Source organism: Calonectris borealis, chromosome 16 (genome assembly GCF_964195595.1).
Source record: "Calonectris borealis chromosome 16, bCalBor7.hap1.2, whole genome shotgun sequence".
NCBI classification, from domain to species: domain Eukaryota; kingdom Metazoa; phylum Chordata; class Aves; order Procellariiformes; family Procellariidae; genus Calonectris; species Calonectris borealis.
The window spans coordinates 10,949,668-10,973,829 of record NC_134327.1 but is presented as its reverse complement, the minus strand read 5'-3'; positions in this window follow the sequence as shown (position 1 = coordinate 10,973,829).

Sequence of the window (24,162 nt, the reverse complement as noted above, 5' to 3'; positions counted from 1 at the left end):
CAGAGCCACACTGACTGACCCGCTTGCCGAGTGCTTACTTTTGCTCTTTCCTGTTTTATTCACCTCTTAATCCTAGTTAAAAGCTACTCAAAGGTTTGATCTTTGTAAGCGTTTTACCTAAGGCATGATTCCATCTCAAATCTTAATCCTAATAATCTTGGAAACCAACCTGTCTGACTGACCTAAAAACATCCCCTGTGTAACAAGACAACATGGACACTGCAGATCAATATCCTTATGAGCACCTGATGCTTACTTAGGGGAGTCAGGAGAGATCCTGGCCCAAGGCTTCCCAGCAGAAATTCCACATGGATACCCCGGAGATAGTTAAAATTGCATTTTGAGATGTTGCATCAGGGTGCAGTCTATCACTAACATTATCTTTCAAAATTCCCAGCCTTACACATCATGATGTGTCATGTCTGGTGAAAAGCAATACTTGATTTGACTGATGTGCTGTAACTGGGGTGAACTTATTAGTCATGATGAGCCTATTAGTCATGTTACATCTGCCTCAGCGTAGGGACGTTCCTATGCAAGTACAAGAAGCAACTTCTGTGTATAAAGTACAGTTGAGAAAAATCTTCCTTTGACAACAGGCATCTTCAGTTTTGAAGTAGCTTATGGCTGATATAGGATATTTCAATGAATGCCCTATTTATTAAGATATTCCCAATAAACTCACCAGAATTAAAAACACAGAATCAAGCCATAAATCTTTTGTCAGTTAGTGGGAAATACATATATAGCTAGTAACATGGGAAATTGGCATCCTTATGGTTTGAAATACCCCACTACAAGACGAAATGTCAGCCACAAGGGTATGGGCTGTGATTTCAGGGTGTCTTTGCCGAAGAGAAAATTAGGCTGAATTTCATGGATCAAACATTTTGCCACAAAGACTATGTGAAACAGCTGAAGGTTGAAATCCAGCCCTGGCTGGAAGACCAGTTTCACTTCTGGAAACACATTTCTGTGAATCTGGGTCCATCATCAATGAATTTTTTTTTTTTTCAAACTTTTTCCTAGACCCTTCCGAACTCAGATATTAGCAGGTAGCCAGAGGAATGTGTATTACAAGTCTATTGATACATACTGAGCCCAAGCTAAGAAGTTCCAATGGTTAACCAGCATTGGCTAAAAGAAGAGTCTTATTTTTTCATTGGATTTGTCTGGATTTGATTTCCAACTGGCAATTTTTAACTGGCTGGAAGCTGAACCCTTATCACATACCAGTGGATCATGCTTTTTAGTGGGGAAAGGAAGCAAGGAGAGAGGGAGGAGGCGTTGTCTGGATGGTTTTTTTTTTATTTTGGCAGAAACTCCCACAGCCTTGTCACTAAACAGCAAAGATTTATGTAATTGTGTAGCGCAAGGGGCTGCTCAGCATCGGCCTCTCACAAGAGCTGATGCAGCAGCGAGAGGTACCTGGTTTGTCTGAATGGCAGCTGGCTGGAAAGCGGCACTCACAATGTGCATTATCCATCTTCTTCAACTGCCCCCAAAAGAAGATACGTGCCAGTTTCCCACGGTCAACACTCACCCTGACGGGAGCTCAGCTTCTGTCTGTCTGGTGCGTGGCAGGCCATTAATATTAGTCCTACCAAGAAACCCCGTGTGGTTTAGTATCAGGTTCTGCTGCTGGCTGATGGCAGTTTCTGAGCTGGCTTTGGTATCTATAAACCTTTGCAAGAGGTGTCTGTGCAAGACAAAACTTCACCGGACTCTCTTGATTGCTTTCAAAACCTCTGTAGAAGACACCACTGCTCGCGCACCTAGGAAATCTGAAAATCAAACTAATGTAAAACCATCTACCGGCAACACCATGCTTTTTTCCTGTTAAGATTTATTCTCTCCAGGCGTAGATCCATGTCTTAGTCATTTAGGGACTGATGTAAAGCCCATCCCAGTGATTAGAAAGATTCTTATTATCTACCCTGGCTTTAGACAGTGTCCTCAAAGTTTGATCTTGCTGCAGTTCAAGTCACTGGAAAAACTCTTGTTGATTTGATTGATGCTGGATTAAGACTGTCTATTGTCCCGGGGAGGGCGGCACTTATATGATGCAACGCGACCTTTTCTTTTGAAAACTTGATCTTTAGCTCTGCCGACTTGGCAATTCTGAGTCAATGAGACAAGCTCATCCTCTCCCTCTTTTATGAGGCCATCTGGGAGGATGTTGCTCTCATAAGCACTACCTCTGCAACAGCTCCATCATTTCAAGCTGAAAATTCTCGTGCCAAATATAAATGTGGGGAAACATCCCCCTCCAGCTTGTGATAAGAGGTTGAACCTGGCACAGCTGATGGGAGGGAGAATCTGCCAGAAAAGCTTTAGAGTGTCTAAAGAGGAGAGAACTTGGATCCTCCTGATCTTGGAATGACATCCTCCTGGGGAGATGGGATATGTTTTTCTCCCTGAATTGCTTGCTTATCTATTCCGTATCAGTGCCTGGATGTCAGTAGCTCCTCCTGCATAAGATGGTCTTCGTATAAGTGTATTACACCTTGCTTTGTTTAATGAAGAAAAATAATTCCATCTTTTGATCTAGCCCTGATTAGGACAGGTGATGGAAGTCCTATTTCCCTAAACCTATCCTGACAGACTTTTTCCAGCTGGCATAGCAGTTCCACTGGTGGAGATACATGTATTTTAACAGCTTTATTTGTGGAGTGTTGATGACGCACTAGTTGAACTATTAGCAGGTATTTTTGCATTTCATTTTGTTCCTTATAGTAAAGTTTCCCACCTGGACTCCTGAGGCAGGATGTGTTAAGTCTGGCAGATTACTCAGATGCTGTGCACTATTTCAGATAACAGCTCCTCCGTCTGACTTTACAGATCAGAAACTATGTGCTTTTCTGTGTCAGTTTTAAATCTGAAAACTTGGACTCATTTCTGAGCCCTGCCAGTGAGATCACTAACCATCGAACAAAGATGCTTTGTTGGGTGACGATCAAGGTGCCATTTTTTATGTTCTGTAGAGTTCCAGTTCTTGATTTGGGTCCCCATTCTATCACCATAAATGTAATAACTTATGCTCTTAACTATTTGCATTTTCCTTCTAGGGCTAGAAGATGACTGGCACCTAGACCAACCTGTCATGAGTATTTCAGTGTTTCTTGTAGTAACAACATATGTATATGTAATTGGGGTGAATTTAGTTTTTCCTTCTAATCAGGAATCAGAAGACGGACTAGTCTTTTTACAGCTTTTTCGGTAATTTGAGCAATTCTTTATCCTTTCATAACACTAGATCTTGAGACTCTAATGGACTTTTTGGAATGAAGTTTTTTTGTAAGAGACCCAGGACTGGAACACGTTGGAGATTGATGGCAAAAAATGTGGAGCGTTTCACAAAAGATAGGGTTATGATTTGATTTGTATTCCAGCCAGGTTTTAAATTCATGAAGAATTGAAACTGGCATCGGTGATTGTTCTGAATATGTAATGAGCATTGAATTTATGTATTCTCCCCATTAGTGAAGCAAATAGCCAATTGGGATGTTCAGATGTTGCACATCAGTATGGCACTCACAGAGGATCCTGAAATTGCCATGTGACATTCAGAGAATATTGTTAAAAATGAAAAATAATCATAAATAATAGGGTTGCTTCTCCAGTTTGGAAAAATACAAATGCAGCAGAAACAAAGTAAATATCCCTCTTCCTTCCTCCCTTCAAAACCAAAGCCAAAATTCACCGATTCAGTAAATTTCACATTTGACAGGATTATTGCATGAATGACAAACTGACAAGTTTTGTCCCTCTTTACTTGTTCCAGCCTCGCATTTGCTTGCTAATTCATGCAAAGTTTTTCTAAGTGCTCCATCCTGGAGGATGTTGGCTCTTCTCTGAAAAGCAATTTCTCAACCAACCTATTTCCTCCCTCAGAAGCAGTGATCCGGCAAAAGAGTGAAATGCTGCTTCAGCTCAGGCCAGAGGCTCTGGAAGACTAAAAGCACACACCCCCAGCTGGTGTGAGTGCTGGCTTCTTGAGGGCACTCCAGTATCCCTCTCTTCCTCTGTCACCTCCTTTCATTTCGTATGATTGCACAAGATTTATTCCTGACACGAGGTAGAAAGGGGCTAAGCAATTAAGTGTGCTTAATTTAGGAGTTAATAGCTTTTGCAAGGGAGCACTGGTCTGCAATGCATTGCAACTGCTTCTCCCTGCAGCTCTCCAAGGGACGGTATGGTCCCCATGTTACATTCCCTGCAGCGTACTGAAGGTCCTGCATTCTCTCAGTGAGGTTGGCCCTACCTGTACGGCCCATCAGCACATTCCTGGGTCGACTTGAGGAGAACCACTTGAAAATGGCTGTAGATAGTCAGTGCCCTTCAGGAATGTGCTAAACAAGCGCTCTCCCCTGCTCGCTGCAGCTGCCTGTCTGGAGATCCTGGTTTCCAGCCAGGGCAGTGGGGAACTGTAGTTCCCTTGACCTGATTTAGATCCTGCCTAACTGCCCAGATTTACAGACGTGAACCAAGCAAAACATTGATGTGCACTCGCCACAAAGGCAGAGACTGACAGTCAAAATCAGGCCATCAGAGACGTGTGGACCGATGTCTAATGGCTCACCCCTGCTGTGGGCAATCAGAAACCTCGGTATCTCTTTTTTAGAGATACCATATCTCTTTCTTATCTTTCTTTTTTTTTTAAAGAAAACACATGTTTGAGATGTAGTCCTGATACCTGCCTGCCTAAGAAAGGTGGATTAGTAATTATATACTCTGTGCTGGTCAACTCTTTTCTTCGCACATTTGCTTCTCAGGCTTGTGGACTTTTCTTCTAGCACTCACCAGTGACCCTCCTCCATCTTGAGTTAAGTTGATTTTTCTCGCAAGCCCCCCTAAGCTTTGGCCATCCTGATTAAGGACACCTTCCCACTCATGCCGGAGGCGCTTCTGCTCAAGCACTGGGACTGTACATGTCACTTTAGACCAGTCAGCACATGGAAAAGGAAAAGAGAGAGCAACACTGTGGTGTGCAGATGGAGTTATCATGCCTTCAGTAATACGTTGGGCACTGGATGGACTTACACCATACTAGAGGAGATCATGGTCATTTATGGACATAAAAACATTAGTTAAGGACTTTCTTGCTGGATTCTTCCAAGATTTTTTTCTGTAAGCGTCACTCCTAACCCAACCTTTTTTTCTTGGATCTTAGTTTCCTTAAAGCACGCCCCACCCCCCTGCTTTTAATGGAGCTATGCTCTATTGTATTATTACACTACATTTGGGTTTGGGGTTTTTTTATATTCACGTACTTCAGTTTGGGGACAGGTTGCCAATACAGAGCTCCTGTTGTGCAGTTAATGAGTAATACTTGCTTGAGAATGAAACACAGACTGAAGTGCTCTTGACAAAAACCTGGATTAAAGGAGTTTTTCAGTGGGTTGTTAAGCAAAAGCATTTAGCATGCAGATTCTCAACGCAGTTTCTTCACATTCTCTGCATCCTCCAGGACAAATCCCCCATCATTTTGAATTTGGCTTTTGCAAGACTGTAATGTGGTCTTTCACTCACCAGGTCTAATATTTTCTACTCATTTAGAAAAGAGAAGGGATTGCACAGAAACAATCTGGTAAGATTCTGCCATATTAAAAACCAGTGTTGCATTTCCACCTTTCCCTTCATACTTCTAGTGAAATGTCCAGCTTTGGCCAATAGAAATTCCAGATTCTGGTGTGTTAATGGCAATATTTATTTAGTCATCAGTGTCAGCCTTTGTTTTTCTAACTTTGTCTTGATCATTAACATCCCATAGTTAATGAAGTTGTTCAAAATATTTTGTGGTATCAGACAAAGCTAGGAACATAACAGCCTGATCAATACCTTTCAGTGATAATTTTACTCCAGACCTGTGCTTTGAACATGAACCTTCAAAATATTTTCTTGGCCAAGACAAACGGTGTCTGTGCACAGTTATGTTTTTACAGTATTTTAATTCCAGTGAATCAGTACAGTAAATATTGATACACTGTTTTGCCTTCAGTATTTTTGGACTTCTGTCAAATTAATTAAATAGTAAATAGCAGAGTGGATATCCCAGCACACTGTCCTATTAAATGCTAAACAAGATTAAAATATCTGATAAAAAGGTCTTTATGCTACTGCAAATAAAGGAAGGACACGGTGTTATACCAGCCTTTGTTGGCATTTCCCATGTGGTTTTCTGAAGTGAACATTTACTTTGTGTTCTTTAACAGATGAGAAAGCTTCACTGCTGTGAGTGTGTGCAACATACTTTTATAATTATCTTTCCATCCTTGGTGTTTATTTTCTCCTTTTTCACTGTGATTCCTCCAGTTTACAGGTTTTTTTTTTCTTCTTCTTGCAGAACTGAAAGAGACACCCGTAGGTTGCTAACCTCCATCTGTGATGGTGTCTGCAGAGTTTGCAGCTGCTATTTATCTGCCTGCACATGGATCACTTTGCATTTCTCTGGGATAGTCTTCAACCGCACATAGAGGGAGCTGTCCTGTTATCCTTATTGTCCTTATCCTATTAAAACCTTTTATGTCAACATGCAGAGAACATCAAGCAGAGATGATTTCTCTAGATACTGGCTATCTCCCTCACAGTCCTCTTCTGCTGGCCAAGCCACAGGTATGAGTTTGCTTCAGGGGCCAAGTTAGGAAACGTGTGTGCTTCCTCCCAGGCAGCGCCGTGGCTGGGAGCAAGCAAACACCGCAGAGCTCTGACAACCGGGGAAAGCTGCTGCTGCCACAACCATTCTGGTGATCAAAACAGCAAAACATGTCTGCAGCATTTTGCTTACTCAGCATTGGTGCTGGCTGGCCAGCAAACCCTGCAGGCTGTTACAGTAGAACTTCACGCTTCCCGACCTATTTATCGACTACATTCCTGACCCTGCAGGCATCTGCTTTAACAAAGGCATGTGACCAAGGAAGCAATCGAAATCCATCGTATTATATAGCTTGGTTTTCAAAGCTGATGACCTGGGTACCTCCATTTCTCTTTCGCATTTATCTGTGCATGTCTTCTGTGCTTCTCTCTTGTATTGATTGGCTTGGGAGATTAAAAAACTCCAGCTCTGACTTTGCCTCTCTGAATTCACAAACTCTGAAGATTTAGGCACTTTGGTGCCAGGTTTCTGTAAACTTGTTTTTTTTTTCTGTACGTATAGCTTGAAGATTCAGTATGATTCAGCATTTAGTGCAACTTGCAAGCAAAACTGAATCCATATTGATACTGAAGAATGAATTGGCTTTTATTAGATACTTAAGCTCACATTCGTCACACCACAACAATCCCAAATAAATTTTGTTCATAAAAACAGATTGAAAACTTGACCCAGATAGACTTCACGAGGAAGTTTGTTGTCACCAGGAATTGAAAACAAAACTAATGGAATATGAAACAGACTTTTAAATAGATGGGAGTCTATTGGGAGTCTGTATCAGTAGAGGTTTCGATAATTGCATCCCAATATCCTGGATTATCCAATTTCCGTGGAGGATGGGCTACCTGGAAGGTGATCTGCTTTGCAGAAAGTTTGCAATTGCTTTCATATGGGTGTGTAACAGGACATATACTCCAGCGAATCCAGGTCTCATGTAGTAGTTCTCATTAGGAGATATAGTTTGCTTGTAAACATTAGGTATGATCCCCTACAAAATCCTGCAGGTCTTAATACCCCCCAAATTCCTCCTGATTTAAAAGAGAAGCCTGTGATCCAAATCCGAGTGATGTTTCCCCTTGCACACAGGAGCTTCTTCCCCATTGTTCAGAGTGAGCAAGGCAAATACTTTTGCAGAGCCTGTTTGAACATGCATGTTTTTTCAGAAGGGAACATAAAGCAATTTGACATGATCTTGTTATTTTCTTTTGGAACATTGGATCTGTCTGTACTCTTTTTTTTTTTTTTTTTTGTCTTTTCCTCTCTTTCTTTTTCCACATGAACTAATTCAGGAGAGAGCAGGAGAAGCCCTTCAGGAGAAGGAGGCACAGTGTGTGCTGGAGTGACCTTGGGGATTTTGCCTCTGTCATTGCCCTCGCCAACTCTTGATAAACAGCAAGTGAAACGGATTTACAAGCTTGCAGAAATCATTTCATTTTCTCTCATTTTATCAGCACAGATGGAAAGCAGGGCTGTATCTAATCTCAGTCCAGAATCAGCTGGAGTTGGACTGATAGTGTATAAAGACAGCAAAAGCACCAGACTTATAAATTTGAGCTGTAACTTGTGCTGTGTGAGCAGTAAGACAGAGCTTTTCAGTAGGTTATGCTTAAGGAAGATAGAGATACAAAGGCATTTATTTTGACATTCCATTTCTTTAAAATACTCCCTAGTCCTGTACCAGATGCTACATTTCCTGACATTTCTAGTTTAATGCTTGCTCTAAAATCTTTCCTGGAAATGTAATCTAACAGGGCCAAATCCCAGGGCTCTTTCTCAGTCAAGGTACATGGGTGTGAGTGTGTCAACATCTCACTACCAACCCTATTCGATAGGATTCACCCAGATGGTCCTGAAGTTTATTCCACAGATGCCTTTTAACTTTCTCTCCCCTCCTCTTATTTTTTTTTCTTGTCCTCTGAGTTCTTTCTGTGGCATTTGAAAAATTAAAAAAGTACAGTGAGCCCAACTTAGTGCTTTGCAGGCAGCTAACTGCACTTCTAAACCGCCGCCCAGGTATGCATTTGACCACATTTGGCAGCGCTTGCTGCAAAAAGGAGCTATTAAGACTGGTTGAGGGCCGGGACTGAATTGCCCTCTTACCTTAGACTGTGGTTCCTGTGATTTGGGGTTAAGTGGAGGGGGATGTCAAGCATACCCGTTAGGAGTAAATTGTTAAGTTATACATTTTGTCTTTGAACAGGGTAACGAGCTGCTGCAGAGCATTCCAATGAAAATATTAAGGAAGGGGACACTTAGTGTAATGTGTAGCTTCTACATATGTTCATTCATGCACAGAAACTCGATTAGTACAATACCTCCACAATGTAGCCAACATCTCCCAACAGCAAGGGCTTGTCTGACACGTTTCTGTATGGATAAAGAATTGAGAATCACGTACAGTAAAGAGAAATGTGTAAAAGTGGCAAGAAAGGTAATTACTTCTAGGGCAAAAGAAAGCCTCGCTGGATTAACTAGCAAACTGTTGAAGCACTAACAAATCAGTGCTACATCTGCACCAGTCAATTTTGTATTCATTGCTAAAGGGTTGGATTGAAAATTAATAAATAATCACCCCTATGAGTTTTATAGCAAGGTTGTTAATGTAGGGACTCTGGAAAAGCATTTCAGTCTTTGCCTTCTAGACACATGGATTTAAATCTTGGGTTAACATGCGCTAGAAATGAACACTGTGACTTGTCCACTTGCTGCCTGAAAACACCAATTAAAAAAACCCCCACAAACAATCTGTGCAGCTGATGGTCTTTATATGGCCTGGATGCTCTTAATCCAAATTCTGGTAAGATGCAAGAATAACAAATGAGCAGCCGTGTAGCCAGCTAGGAAAAAACATGGACAGTGTTGCACGTGTGGGAAATCTTCAGATTCTTTGCCTACTGCAGAATCCTGCATTCATCAGGTCCAGCAAGTGTTACAACACCAGGCATAATGTTTCATCTAGTAGCGAGGCAAAGGTGATGTGGGAGATCTAGGGTCCTTTCCTGGCTCTACAGCAGTCTTGGATGACTTTGAAACAAAACAGCTGAGATGGAGAACAGAGGCTCTCGGGAGTCTGGCATCCTCAGTCTCTTTTAAGTCATTAGACTGTAGGAGCTGTAGTGCTCTTGCAATTCAGCTAATACCAGTACATTAATTTGCAAACAAAGCTTTCTGATGCTGAGGTTAAACTAACTTCCTTTCAGAAGCTTTAAAGTTTCACCTCGTCTTAAAAGAAAAACACATCACATACGGGCTTGAGAGTTTTTGGTAAAAGCTGTAACGTTTTTCTTCTTTTTTAACTTGGTTGTATTTAGAACAAGAGGTACTTTGTAAGGAAGAAAAGCTAACAGGTGTCAGAAAGTTTCAAGCTAGAAAAACACAAGTTGAAGAAGTGCATACACATGAGTGAGTTTGTCCTTCCTGTAATATCTAACCCCATTGTTTGGTGTACAAATTCATTTTTGCATATAAATATATACAATACACTTTTTTCTCCAAAGATCTCCAGTTACTATAATATCTCTTCAAGGCTATAGTGAATGTTAAAGTTCCTGTAAGGAGGTGTTCTCTTTACACGACTCTGAGTCAGATTTCTGTTGCCTGCTCTAGTTCCTTTCTGGCTTTCGAGCAGCAGGTAGGAGCCAAATATCCAGCAGATCTCTCCATCTGATATTCATGGGACATTATGGGGGAAGGAAATCTTGAAAATGGGATATGGTGCAGGCAGGGCCAGCGTTAAATGAATGTCAGTTATTTCCGGAGGCGTTAGGAGGTTGTACGTTAGGTCTGATTTTATCTGAATTCACAATGTTGTAGAAAAGCATTATTTTATTGCAGCAGAACTAGGGACCCTTCAGGCTTACAAACGGCAGTGACCCCGGGGCTGGTGGCTGGGTAGGTGCACGTTCTGGCTTTCAAGGCGGAGGCCCTGCATTAGTACATGCCACTGCTTCAGTCAGGGGTGGTGCGTTGGTTTTTCAAGTTGACCCACCCCAGTGGAGCTGTTGTGCTACTGCAGAGTCAGCAAAGACCAGATCCAGTATGAAACCACCCCAAGAACCAGAGAATCAGAGCTGGCACATCGAGTATTTTCCCTCTCTTTTTGCCTTTTCCCTACCAGCAATGGGTAGCGAGGGGAAACTACCTTGGTTATGAGCGTTATCATAGGGGTAAAGAAAAAAGGATTGTAGTGAATGGTAAAGTCTAGTGCCATAGTTTTGCTCCACTTTGTGCCTTTATTCTTATTTCTCTTCTTGCTGCTGGATCCTGCATCAAACTGCCTTCATCAGACAGATATCAAATGTAAATCTGGAGCAATCCTGGTCCCCAAGGAGCCCAGTGGGAACTTTGCTTCCTTTCTAGCAGCTTCTCACCACTAATGCGAAATTTGGGGAATATTCATTTTCATGCGTCCCCTTTCAATAAACACAATTTTTTTCACCACCTGTCAGCTAAATCACATAGCACCCATTTCTGATCTAAATTTCAGACATCTTGCCTTAAGACCCGAGGATTACATCAGCAATTAGAGCTTTAGAGACCTTTTGTCTTAAGTGATTATTACTGCAGAGTTTATTCTAAAACTTTATCTAGCCTTACCCAGCCCATATACATCTGGACTGCATTCCAGGAATGCCATTCCTTCTCCATTGTTTCTCTTGTGTTTTTATGTAACTATTCGAATCCAGAGATGCACTCACTTTTACATTGTAGACATGGTTTTAACTGGCACAGCAAACATTTTCCTACACTTATCTTTAAGAAAATATATGTAAGAGATAATCTAATCTTAAATTTAAAGTTTAACACAAATACAGGGAGAGATGACAACTTGTGAAACTATTTCTCTCTAAGACATGCTAACACGGGTGATAGGACAGAGTACACATTATTTCTCAAATGGGGAAAAATGAATATTTAAGACCTACTTAGAAAGTTCTGTATTGCTGTTGACAGCAGTATTGTGTCTGAGGATGATCAAATAGAGCTCATTGAATAATTCATTAAGTGCATTTTGCAAAACTGTTCAAAATGTTTGTTTAAATTATTTATCCAGTTCTATGTGGTAAAACTCAGAGGAATGAGCCCTCCCTAAAATGCTGCAAATGTTTTACCGTATTTCCAAAACAGAACGACCTTCCTATAACAATTATAATAGCTTGATGCTATTTAACTTGCCTTTTGTACAATACCTGATACTGAAATGAAACGTGATCTATCACCACCATTTATCATGCACGTCCCTGAAATGGACACTTGGCCCGATGCAGGGATGTAAATGGGTTGTGGGAAGGTCTGGGTTAGCACATCCAGTCCTCTAAGAGTATAAGTAAGTGAGTGAGCTTCAGACAGTAGTTGCATTATCTCAGTAGTGCTTTCCATCGGGCAGTGACGGATAAGGGCAATGGGCACAGAGGTCTGGTTTTCACCTCCAACTTTGCCCATGACCTTGGCCAGTCACCTAGACCTATGCTCTCAAAAACATTGAGTAATCTGGAGCACCTCTCCAGAGGCCTGTTTTTCAGAAGAACTGAAAAAAACCCGGTGTGGACTGGCAGGTACTCATCAGGCGCATAAAAAAAATTAGGTTCAGATGTCAGAGGTCCCCTCTCCTCACCCCCTGGTTTCATTTCTCTAATTTTCTGGTGATGCCTGGTGCATATTCAGGGAACTAACACCCTGACTGAAAAAAAAAAGCATGCTTATTTTCTGCACGTAGCCTTCAGTAGCAGAATAGGGAAAAACAACATTAAAACTTGACTGTAGGTTCACAGTTAAGAAATGCAAAATGCACCTAAAACAATCCCTCCCCCCGCCCCGCCTTGTGTATCGATATGACTTGAACTAAAAATTTATTAAAATACAAATAAGTGCATTTGGCTTGTCAACGTGATGCTCTGTTTACCACCATCTGATAGATCCCATCTCAGTCTGGCAGAAGTTTTCATTTGCCATCACTGAGAAAAAATAACTCCCAGAAAACTGAGTGAAACTGATTGCAAAGAGGATATTAACAGGGACACACTGCTTATTTAAATCCTTTTAAAATACCACTGGATGTTCTTGCAAGTGAAAGAGAGGGCTATAAATATTTGCTGCAGAAAGAAACCAAAATAAAAATTAAATGCCTGAAATGCATCAAGCTCTTCAATTACATAATGAGCATCATCTTTGCAGTGGATAATTCTGAAGGGTGTTTTTTTTCCCCTCTTATTCCCCTTTTTTCAGTTTCAGAATATCCCTGTAATTGTATTATATTCTCTTTCCTTCTGTCTTGTGTTATACTTCCTATATGGCTATCAGAATGTATGTCTCATTAAATCAAGAATCAACTGCATGAGTTTGCATGAATAAGAGCTTTCCTTAGGTATTTAGTCCAATAGGAGTGGTGGGAACGTTACAAATAATGATTAGTCAATGTGCTGCCATCTAAAAACAGCCTAGCTTAATTTTCTCCTTTGAGTTGTTACTTTAATATTTATCTTCATGACAATTTAATTAGCATGAACTCCACACAGAAAGGGTTGCAAGCCTATCCTTCCCATAGGGTAAGATGAACGTCAAATTGTGCAGTCAAAAATACTCATGTTTTACTCAATTTTTATGCAGCTAAATACCTTACAAGAGAAATGTAAAAAAGGTTACATCTTCAGAACTTAACTACTCATGGTCAGACATAGTAGCTTGTAAACCTCTAAATTTGTCTGACCAGTTTTCCTACTGGTTCTGCCTATAAATGTCTCCCAGGTTAACTTCTTTTGAATAATTGTCTAAGTACTCAAATACTCAATACTGGCTCAAATACTGGTGGTACGTACACCAACGGGCGGTAGGAGGTACTCTTCCAAGTAAAGATTGCAATTTATTCTCCTCCCTGGCAGTAGACCAGACTTTCTGCAGCTCCTTCAAGAGGGCTGAAAGCCGGCACAGGGCAGAGGTTCTCCCTGTCTCACAGCCTCGGCTGAGCCCTGCCTGGTGAGCAGGTCTCATATACCTCATTGCACCGCTTCCCACCAGGAAAGGCAAAGGAGCTACACAGCAGATGATTTCGCCCTTCTACTAAAATCTGCTGTGCTTAGGGCTCATGCAGAGCAATCTGTAAGTGCCTCGTACCCAGGAGTCCCCTCTGTAAATGCATGGGTCAGTTTTGCTCTGTGGGATTAAATATGGAAGAATTTGATTCCTTTCTTTATGCTAAAATTCCCAGGCTATATCCACACCACAGAGTAGCTCTATATTCCCACTGTCCTCCCACTCACTTCAACAGTATAGTGGAATAATTTATAAGTACTACACTGCTATGAAAAATCTATGTAACGCCTTTAGGAGAGCAACAGCATAATTTTTGCTTAAAATTCTTTAAAGATCAATTAATTTCTGACTTGCCCTTCAAAGCTATGTGAACTGGATCTATAGTATTTTGCTACAGGATATTTTCCCATGCTCATTTGGTTCTTGTCTTACTTACTTACATAGAGGCACAGAAAACGGGCTGGAAGGGACCTCAGGAGGTCATCTAGTTCATCCCTCTGCCCCAGGGGAGGATTACTCGTCCTCTGTGCTCTGCTAGCAGTTTAAAAACCTCCAATAAATGGGAACTTCACAGCTTCCCTAGGCAATCTCTTCCAGTGCCAGTTATCCTTACCACTGGAAAGTTTTGCTAACGCCTAAGCAGGATGTCCCTTGCTGCAATTCATGAGCGTTTCTTTTTGTCCCATCCGTAATGGAAAAGGACAAGAATTTGTGTATTCCCTCCCTATAGCTCTCACATACTTGAAGACTTTCTGTCTCCTTCTCTAGACTAAACAATCCTTGAACTTCAGTGGTCCTTGTTTTCAGGACCTTTGGTCATCCCTGCTGTCCTCTGGACTCTTGCCAATGGCCGACATCCTTCTTAAACTGTAGTACTAAAATAGGACGAAATCTCCCAGCTGAGGCCTTCCCAGCAGGATGTGGATGGAAACGATTTTGTGTGTGTGCATGTTAGAGACAAGACTCTTGGGTATTACATCTCACAAGTGCATTTGTGCAGTTGTTGAAACAACATGGACATTCCTGACCCATGCTTAACTTGTGATCCCCTGTAAACCTCAGGTCCTTGCATGCAGAACTGGTATGTCAACGGTCAGTCACATCTTGTATTTGTGCAATCAGTCATTTGTATCTAATTGCAGAAAATTCTATCTGTTCTTATTGACTTTCATCCTTTCCTGGCCATTTCCCCAATCTGTAAGACCTTTATGAATTTTCAGCGTATTGCAGACCTTCTAGCTTGATGCCATCTCCAAATTTAATAAGCATATTATCTAGTCAATTTTACGAGTTATTATTTAAAGTATCAGACCAGTAACAGGCTTTTAGAATATCCTAACCCTGACACTTCTCTTCTAAGAGTAATCTGTAGATAGGTCTTCCTGAGAACAGTTTTTCACACTTTGTGTTCCCATCTTGCATAAGTTTATTTTCAATCTGTTTCTCAAACTTGCTGATAAGAATACCATGAGAGACTGTCAAAATTTCACTAAAGTCAAGGTATATCTCCAAACAGTCTGGAAGATTTAAATGTCTTATTTCTAATGTTTCTGTAGGACACATGATCATTTTTGGCCCCAGAATGGTCTTCTGAGCTCAGACCAAAAGCTCTGTCCCCAGGGTGATGACTCTGCCAAGCTGCATAAAAATGCACTTAGCTATGATTCTGCTGCAATATTAACATTTCAAATCCACACATTTAATAGAACTATCATTAATCTCTCCTTCCTGAAGATAAATCATTTGCCTTATTAAGGCAATGGTTGAAATACTGAAATAGGCCCTCCCTTCCCTCTTTCTCAACATAGTAAAATGTAAGGGGTCAATTCATGGTTGTCCAGGAGCACTGGAAACTCTCCCCAGCATGAGGTCCTACATATCGCAGGGTCCAGAGGGACATGGACACGTGAGTTTAGGGGGAAGCTGTGCTGATCCATAGCAACTGAAAAATATAAAGGTGAAAGCCATCTCACAGCCAGCCTCCTAGCTGAAGAGATTAATTGCACTCAGTGAGACTTATTTGATTACTTGGTCCCATGAGTAATAATGGGTTTCCTGAAGACTAAAGAGTGTAATACAGAAAAGTCAGAAAGAAATATGGGGAGATATTAAAAAGTAACTATGAAAGGGAGAAAAATATATATGAAACCACAAGGCATGTAATTAACCTAGCATGGGACTAGATTTGTTTGCTTAATTATTCCATGCAGCTTCATAAAGCTCTGAAGGAAGTTCTTAAGTGGCTTAAAAAAACAGCATTCATGTTAACAAAAGGTCATTAAATTCATGAATGAAAATCCTGGACTTGTTAAGGTCAATGACTCCTCTTGGTTCATTCATACTGGCATCTCTCCTTACACTGAGTGTGGAGTCCTTGACACTTCGGGAAGTATTCACGTGGCTTAATTTAGGACTTTTAGCTTAGGTATCCTGAATTGCTCTCTGAAGGCTGCATTGACACTATAGGGAGCTTGGCCTTGAGTTAGACCTAAAGTTAGAAGGTGTCAATGCTCTCCTCTGTGTGTACAAATCTTGAAAGAAAAATACTCTGCAACAGACCTCTGTGAGATTATGCATTCCATGGTGAGGTGACACTGTAAACAGGAAATCAGGGAGGCAACTCATATTTCCATAGATATGGTAAATGTCAAATGCCTTGTAAAAGGTGTTATAAATAACTTTGTTACTTCTGGGGAAAATAAAATTTGTGGAAAAGAAGCATAGTTTGACAAGCCAGAGAATCTAAATAGAGGTTGCATATTTTGTACAACTCTGCCAACTGTGTTTTCCATGTGTGAGTCTTCAACCTTCTCTGTAGTCTTTATCTCCTTGTAGTAGCAGAAGGCCTTACACATCGGTGATGCTGTGAGCACTTGGAAGTGCTACTGGTTGGGGAGTCCCCCAGTGAAACCAGTCTGCCTGGCAAATGCAATACTAGATATCAGATCACATTCCTGGAAATTAGACAAAATTAGTGACGCTGCTTAGGATGAGAGCAGAAAGGAATCTTACGAGCTATCTTGCAGAAGCCTTAAGCAAAGAGAACCGAGGCTGAGGGAGGGCTGAGTTGACGGGAAAGCCCTGTGCAGGTGGAGAGATGACAAACACCCTTGACGACTCTGACCAAGGAGTGATAAGGAAACTTAGGGCTTGCAGGTGCACTGGGGAGTTCGGATATTTTGTTAGATCTGCATATTTCTTTTAGTGTCTGGCTCACAGCAGAATTGTGTTACAAAGTCCAGGTGTTACGTGCTTCAGCTGTTACCTGCATCTGGAAAGGTAAGCTGTGAACCAGGGAGTCTGCAATACCCCAGACCTGCAAAAGGACGGTAACTGGCACGTGGGGGTGCGTGGGAAGGAGGGGCTGTCAGTGGGCTTGGTGTGGCACCTCTGCTGTAAGACTCAACGTCTGCAAAGGGGAATGGAGCCTGTTGCAGAGGTAATGCTAGAGAGACCAACTGGGGATGTCTCTAGAGTCACTGGGTTGTTGGTCTCAGCGTGGAAACCATAAGATATTGATCCAGCCTGCCATTGGAAAGTGAGACTGGCCCCTAAAATAATGCATAGGTTTAGGGCAATAAGCAGTGGATCTCTCCCCACTAATCTCTGTGCAAACACAGGGTGCTAAATCCTTCACAAAATCCCTCTTATTCATAGTAAAAAAAAAAGTCCTCTTCCCTCTTACTCAGAGGAGACAGGATGCGTTTGTATGCACATGGGCAGGAGATGGGCAGGTCCGAAGGACACAACATCAGTGCTGCCCAAATGAGCGTCGGCACAGCAAGAGATCCATCGTGCTGCCGGCCGTGCTGAAACCCGCTGTCAGGGACTGTTCATCCAGAATAATGCCTTGGCAGCAGGCTGACTGTTTTGTCAACACTTCTCCTTGCTGAGGCTGAGGTTACTCACATCTGGCCTTGCCCCATTTTTCATATCAATATCAACCTCTCTCTCCCTTCCTCTTTCCCTCCTGCCTTCACCTGGGGTGAACACGTTCAGGAGCTCTTGCTGGAAAGCCCCGTCTGGGTCACTGGTAGCTGACCAAAGAGGCATCCTGATGATGGCCAGGAATACGTGATGGGCAGGAGGAAGGCTTTGTTTTTTTCTCTTGGAAGAAAACTCAGAGTCTCACTTCAAATTGAAAACGTGGTGAATTTTGCCCCTTGACTAGGAGTGCAGGATCAAGTCCTCTGAGAGACGGGGAGTTTGTATGATGTAGTTTAAGGAGAAGGGAAAAAAATAAAAAGCAAAAAGAATGACAGGCCTAATTCATGCCCTTCCAAAATTATTATTATTTTTCAGCTGGGGAAGGAGGAGACAGGATGTGGTAGAAAAACATTTACAGGAGTTTGGCATGTAAAAACCTGAATGATGGATTAACAGCTTATGCCAGATTTTACCTGCCTTTAAGCAGGTAACATTTCTCAAAGCTCAACAAGCTCCTGCTTGCCTAGAGCTATACTTTTCTTCTCCAGACGAATGAAGCCAAAGAACCTTGTGCAGCTTTCGTTTGCTTCAACTTTCTCTCAAAGTTTTCTTCTGCAAGTTTAATTTCACTTGGGGAAGCAGTGGCACTTGGGAAGGATCTATCTAAAAGAGGATCCTTTTTTTCCTGCGGGTTTGGTTCTGGGTTTTATTGGTGTGGGGGACCTGAGCTGCGTGCAGCCGGCGGAGTCGCATGCACACAATCACAAGGCTAAGGGCAGGAGCTGGAATGCAGAGGATAAAGCAGAATGTAAATCCATTCAGTGCAGTAATTTAAGGTGTGGGAGGTCTCCTCTTATGCATAGAAAGGTCCTGTCAGTAAACGAAGCAGGAATCTTTAGCCTGCAAAACAGAGCTGTCTTTTGAATCTCTGGTTTCCCCTCTGCATTGTGCACCTGAAAAAGAAACATAAAGCAGCTCTTTTTCCCCTCCCCGCTTTTGCAAAATGTCTACAAACCAGATGGGGATTGCAAATGGCTACTGTGTGTGTTGGTAACAGCGTAGCCTTTCCCACTCCATTGGAAGTAAATGGTTCCTTTTCTGCCTTTTTTGGCATGTCCCGTGGTATCTCTCATAGGAATGGAAGTTTATCCTCCATGTCTTGCCTAATTTTCCCCTACATGATTTTAGTTTTCCCACGGTAAGATTAAGCTATTCTATATACCATCAGTCCCATAATAGTCAGTGAACTTCAAGTGAACTCTAACATCTAGACTCAAGACATTGCATTATCCTAATAAGTTCATTGGATAGCTGAGTATTTTAGTATTAATCTCCCTACTAAATGCCTATATACACTGCACAGACTTTCGTACAAATGGCTCTCTCCTTGGAGCGCAGGGTGTCTGAAAAGGCCAACTCACTCTGAATGTGGCACAAAGTGATTTAGTAACATACACCAGGAATAAAGTGAAATTTGTCATCTGAACCGAAAATCAAAATGTGAGTAACTCCAGCCTTTGCAACCTGGATGAGCAAGGAGCAGGGTCTGGGGTCTGACGGGGTGAGGGAGTGCGAGCAGCAGGGCTTACATCATGGTTTTAAGGACGTTTCCCTTCCCTCCCATTCTGCAAACCATTTCTCTGGCATCCTTTCCTTTTCATTCTATAAGCAGATGTTCGTGTCCTCTGTTTCCTGACAATGACATTTAAAATCTCTCCCAATTCAGTAAAAAACCCCAATACAGGAGAGTCTTCCTGTTTTTTACTGCTTAGGCCCTTTCTTCTGGGGGTGTGGTAGCTACGTGCTACTGAGACTTTGCACTAACACAACTCTGCAAACAAGGTCCCTTTATGAGTTAGCTTATGCGAGAAGTGAATAGCTTATCTCAGCGTTTCCCTTCGGTAAACAGGACAGTTTCTCACCCCCATCACTTGTGCCTTCTCTTCTCTCCCTCCTGTTCGGATGGAGTAAGATAATGGGTGGAAATACATAGGACCCAGCACTGGTTCTCCTGTGTCCCCTTCATGGCCTTATTGCAGAAAAGATGGTTTGAGACACGACCTTTTGTATCATCTTGGCCCAGGGTAAATATTTGCACAAGAGGCAAATGAGTGGGTCTGCAGAGGTAGCAGCATTGTTTGGCCCAGGCTGCCCAGTCAAGGTGGGGAGCTCCAGCAGCAAGTGCTCCTCCTCCAAGACGGGTAGGCACACAACAAACCCTATCTGTTAATGAGCAGGTTTGAAATTAAGGTCCTCTGTTCTGCCTTTAGAAACCTCAGTATGGTCTCCAGTACTTTTTATCCAGCTACATAAAGAACATAGTCTCCGCAAATGTGAAAGGTTACATTTCAGCCAGCCAAGGAGTGGTATTACTTTATAAATATTTTGGAAAAGCCCAAAACTTAGATAAAGGTCCAGAAAGCTATTTGGGCCTGATCCAAGACCCATTTAAGCCAATGGGATTTTTTTTATATTGCTTTCAATGGGCTTTGGATCTGATCGTCTGCAACAGCTACTCCAAACCAGCTCGTGAATGAAAGTTGGATGAAGAATTTCCTGCCTGCCCCATTTTGGTGAAGCAGCAAAGGAGGAGGGGGAACACTGCTTTTAAAGAGATAATTATATTAAAACCCATTTGGCTTCAGATGAAAGACAGCACAAGCCTATCGTTTTAAGTATGTGCAGGACTTAGCAATTGCACTGAAACATTGGCAGGAGCTGAACTCACACAAAATTACAAAAATATCTTTGCCACTAAAAAGCAATTTAAAAAGATACAGTGCAAGGAGGTAAAAAAGGCTAGGCAGTACAGTTCCGGAAAACATGGGAATTCTTCCTGGAATTAAAGAATATATCTGTGGACAATTTAGTTAAAGATGACCACTTATGCTCATTCTTGGAATAAAGAAGTTTAACTCCTCCAGTTCTCACAGGATATGGGCTTGTGATGGTTTGTGACATTAAGCAACAATATCTGGCACTTGGTTTATATGTATTTTTTGTCCCATGATTCCTCATGTGAGGTTCTTGATCTGACCTCATAGTAACTCATTTTATGTCGTCTAGAAGGGAGAAATAAGCCATGGGAGGGCCTGTATTTTCCATTGGAGGCAACAGTAGAATTGGTCAAGGCAGAGTAGATGTTCTCCATTTCCTGCCTGAAGGAAGGTCTAATTTCCCTAGTTCCCTGCAACTCCATGTCACCAGTCCATACATAACCATTCTCTAAAAAGTCCTGTCAAGTTTGGATTTTATTACAGCTTGTCCTGGGCTTGGTGGAAGTTCAAATCTTTTGAGTCAACACTGGCCCAGCTTGAAAAAAAACCCTACTTGTAGACTCTCACAGAAAAACCCCTTTGCAGCACAGACTGGACCTTATTGTGCACAGAGCTTAGGCCATATTATTCTAGTGGAAGTTTTTTTTTTTTGGCAGTTTCGTTCAATCCGTCTGCTTCGATCACTGGCTCAAGCCAATCAGAACTGCAGAGGTCTGGTTTATGCCCATGGGGAGTCATGGGATGGGAGTGTTTCTCTGGAGAAAAGTCTTTCTGCACAATGGTGTAAATAAACATGAGCAGAAGTAGAACAGATGTCAGTTTAAAAATATGCCACATTCTTACAGCTCCAGATTGTGAACATTACAGCAGTGCAACCACAGCTTTTGTTATACTGGCTCAAGAAGATATAAGGATGCTATGAATTCAAGTTAATCTTAGAAAGTCTGAATGACATAATCTTGAACATCACCTCAGATCTGGCTCTTCCACCATCACTCCTGCTCTATCTCCGGGCAGCCGTGCTCGGGCGAGTGTCCCAGTGCCACGTGCCACCACTGCCCTGTGTCGCCTGCTGGGCAAGGGTTGAATGCACAAGGGCGCGTTGTTCCTCCTTTCCCGTAACGGGCTCCAGGAGGAAGGGGAGGAAGTGACTAACATGGCTGGTGCACTCCAGCTAAAATCTTAAGAGCGCAATAAGCCAAGAATTGCCATTTTGGGTAGTTCCAGCTCTCACAGGCCATATAGAGCCATATCCTGTTCCTGATGGTGGGCGGAGGCGGGTGCTCAAGAGGGACTAGAAGCAGCATGGCTTTATGGAGATGTGTCCCTGTGTGTATCCTCCTGTGTGCAGCAGTAACTGGGATTTCCTGAGCTGGAGGGCACTGAGGGTCTTGTTCAGGTCTCTAAGAGCTTTAGGCTAGCAAACCCCGTGAGGATATCTGGATGGGTGCATTGTTCTATGCGGGCTGGAACAGGAAAGCCAACAACTTTCCTGGAATTAAAATATAAATGAACACATGCCTACAAAAAATACTTCTGAGATAAGTCATTTCTAAAGTGTAGAGACGTTTATGACATATAAGGCAATCTGTACTGAGGCAGCTGTGAGAAATGCAATTAGCTAATTGGCAATGTTTCTCCTAATTGCTACTTTAGTAGGAAAGCGATACCAGTTAGAAAGGACGCGGTGCTTGGCTAAGAACAGACTGGATCATCCCCAAGAGAGTTATTTAGGGTAGGAAGTGGGAGTTCCCCCGTCTCCAGTGTCATTATACGTTTAGAGCGAAGCCTATTACAAACCACCGCAGAGCGAAGCTGATCCTCCACTCTTGCTTTGCCACCTGGGGAATGCACCAGCGTCTGGGCATGGGGTAAAGCACGTTATCAGCCTCCGAAGGGAACAAGCCAGGAGGAGCCAAGGAGAAACCATCCAGAGCTGAAAAGCAAAAATTGTTTTTAATCCAGATTTAACCTAGATTTCCTCCTATCTGGGAATATCCTTGCCTTTAACAAGTGTGCCATTCTCAGTGTCTATATATCCCCCAGACTCTGGAGCTCAGGCTAAATACCTAATTTAAGAAGTGGTATTAAAGTGTTCCTTGCAATAATTCACCGGGGAGGTTTCTGTGCGGTAGGCATCAAAAGGAAACATTCAAAGGCACCAACAGGAAGATAGCTGATCTCTAGGCCGTTTTATTGCTTGTAAAACTTTATTGGAGGTAGAAAGAGCAGGGATAGATAATGTTTTCACTGTGAAATCATAGAGCATTATCTTAGTGTCAAAACAAAAATGAGTTCACTTCTCCAAAGATTAACACTTGGTACCAGCAGGAGCAGTATCTAGCACCTCAAGAGGATATTACTACTTTTATTTTTTAGTTAAAGTATTCCCTTTTAAATAGTGTCTTCTGGAATTTACAGACCACCTATGTCTGGAATGCTTGCACAGAAGTTATAAATAAAATTATTTGCTAAAAATGTTTCCTAGTACAAACAGACTGGGTTTACCAATGTAAACATACTATATGTATTCACACATACTTTAAATTGGTTACTGCGATTCTGTTAACATTTGCTTGCAAGATAACATGGCGTGAGTACATTATGTATTTCTAACTTTTTCTTAGTGTGCAGTGACAGTTAAAGACTGGGACACTAATGAAATAACGAGTTTCAATCCTCCTTTCGCTTATCTACCCATACACTCATCTAAGCCCCTTACATTCATGAGCAGATTTCAGCCAGGCAAAAGTACTATGAGATGGAGAAGTTATTTCATAGATGGGGAAACCCCAATCTGGGCAGACAAGAACCATGCAGGGTGCATGTTGCTGTGTGCCTCACAGAACATGTTATGCCTATTGTAGCTCTGGAAGAATTGATCACATCAGAGTTACTTACTGTTGCTGATGTCTAAATTGAGGCAAAGATGCTTTATCAGAGGAGTCCACATTTAATTAGATATCACTCACATGATTTTTCAAAGTATAGAGCTGAAAATGGAGAGCTAAGGAAAAGCAGAGTGGCAAATATAGATTTTTTTTTCACAAAAAAAATGCCACACATTATTTCCTTAATTTACTGAAACTGGTTACATTGCATACCAAATTAATTCTCATGAGTTTGTGAGGAACAATTTGTTCTTTTTGAATAGGAAAAATTTACAATTATTAGATGAGTTTCCTCTTGAAACTTGTTAAGTTAAAGTTGTTGGAGAGATAACAGTATGTGTACAAGGTCATATTTTTTCCTTTTTCATTAATTTTCCTCTTTGTCCTGCCTTGCTTAAGCCTGTATCTCCAACCTTGCACGGGCTTTAAGAAGCAGCACTGGTTTTACTTAGGGGAAGCTCTGCTGACTAAAGATGGGACCTTGTATAGCCATGATCAATTAGAAAAGAAAAGCTTAAAAATAATCAGTACACTGTGGTTACATTCCCAAGCTTTGAACAGACTCTGCAGTCCACAAGGTGTGTGGTCATGTCCCACTCATCGCATGGTTTCTATCCCATATCCCCACGTTTTTAACTCAACCACCATACTACGCATCTGCTGAATGGACTCGGTGAGTTGCCTGCCCTGGAGAGCTTTACTTCCCTAAATGAGAATATTTTCAGCCAGTATTCTTTGTCTTCCCCCCCCCTCACTAAGCAATGATCTTTTAAAAAATACCCCTAATTTTATTTGCCTTGCACATACAATAAAACAGCCAAAGATTTATTTATTTTTGGTTAAAGCAGTGGATACTGGAGGCGATACAGCTTTGCTGGTTTTCACT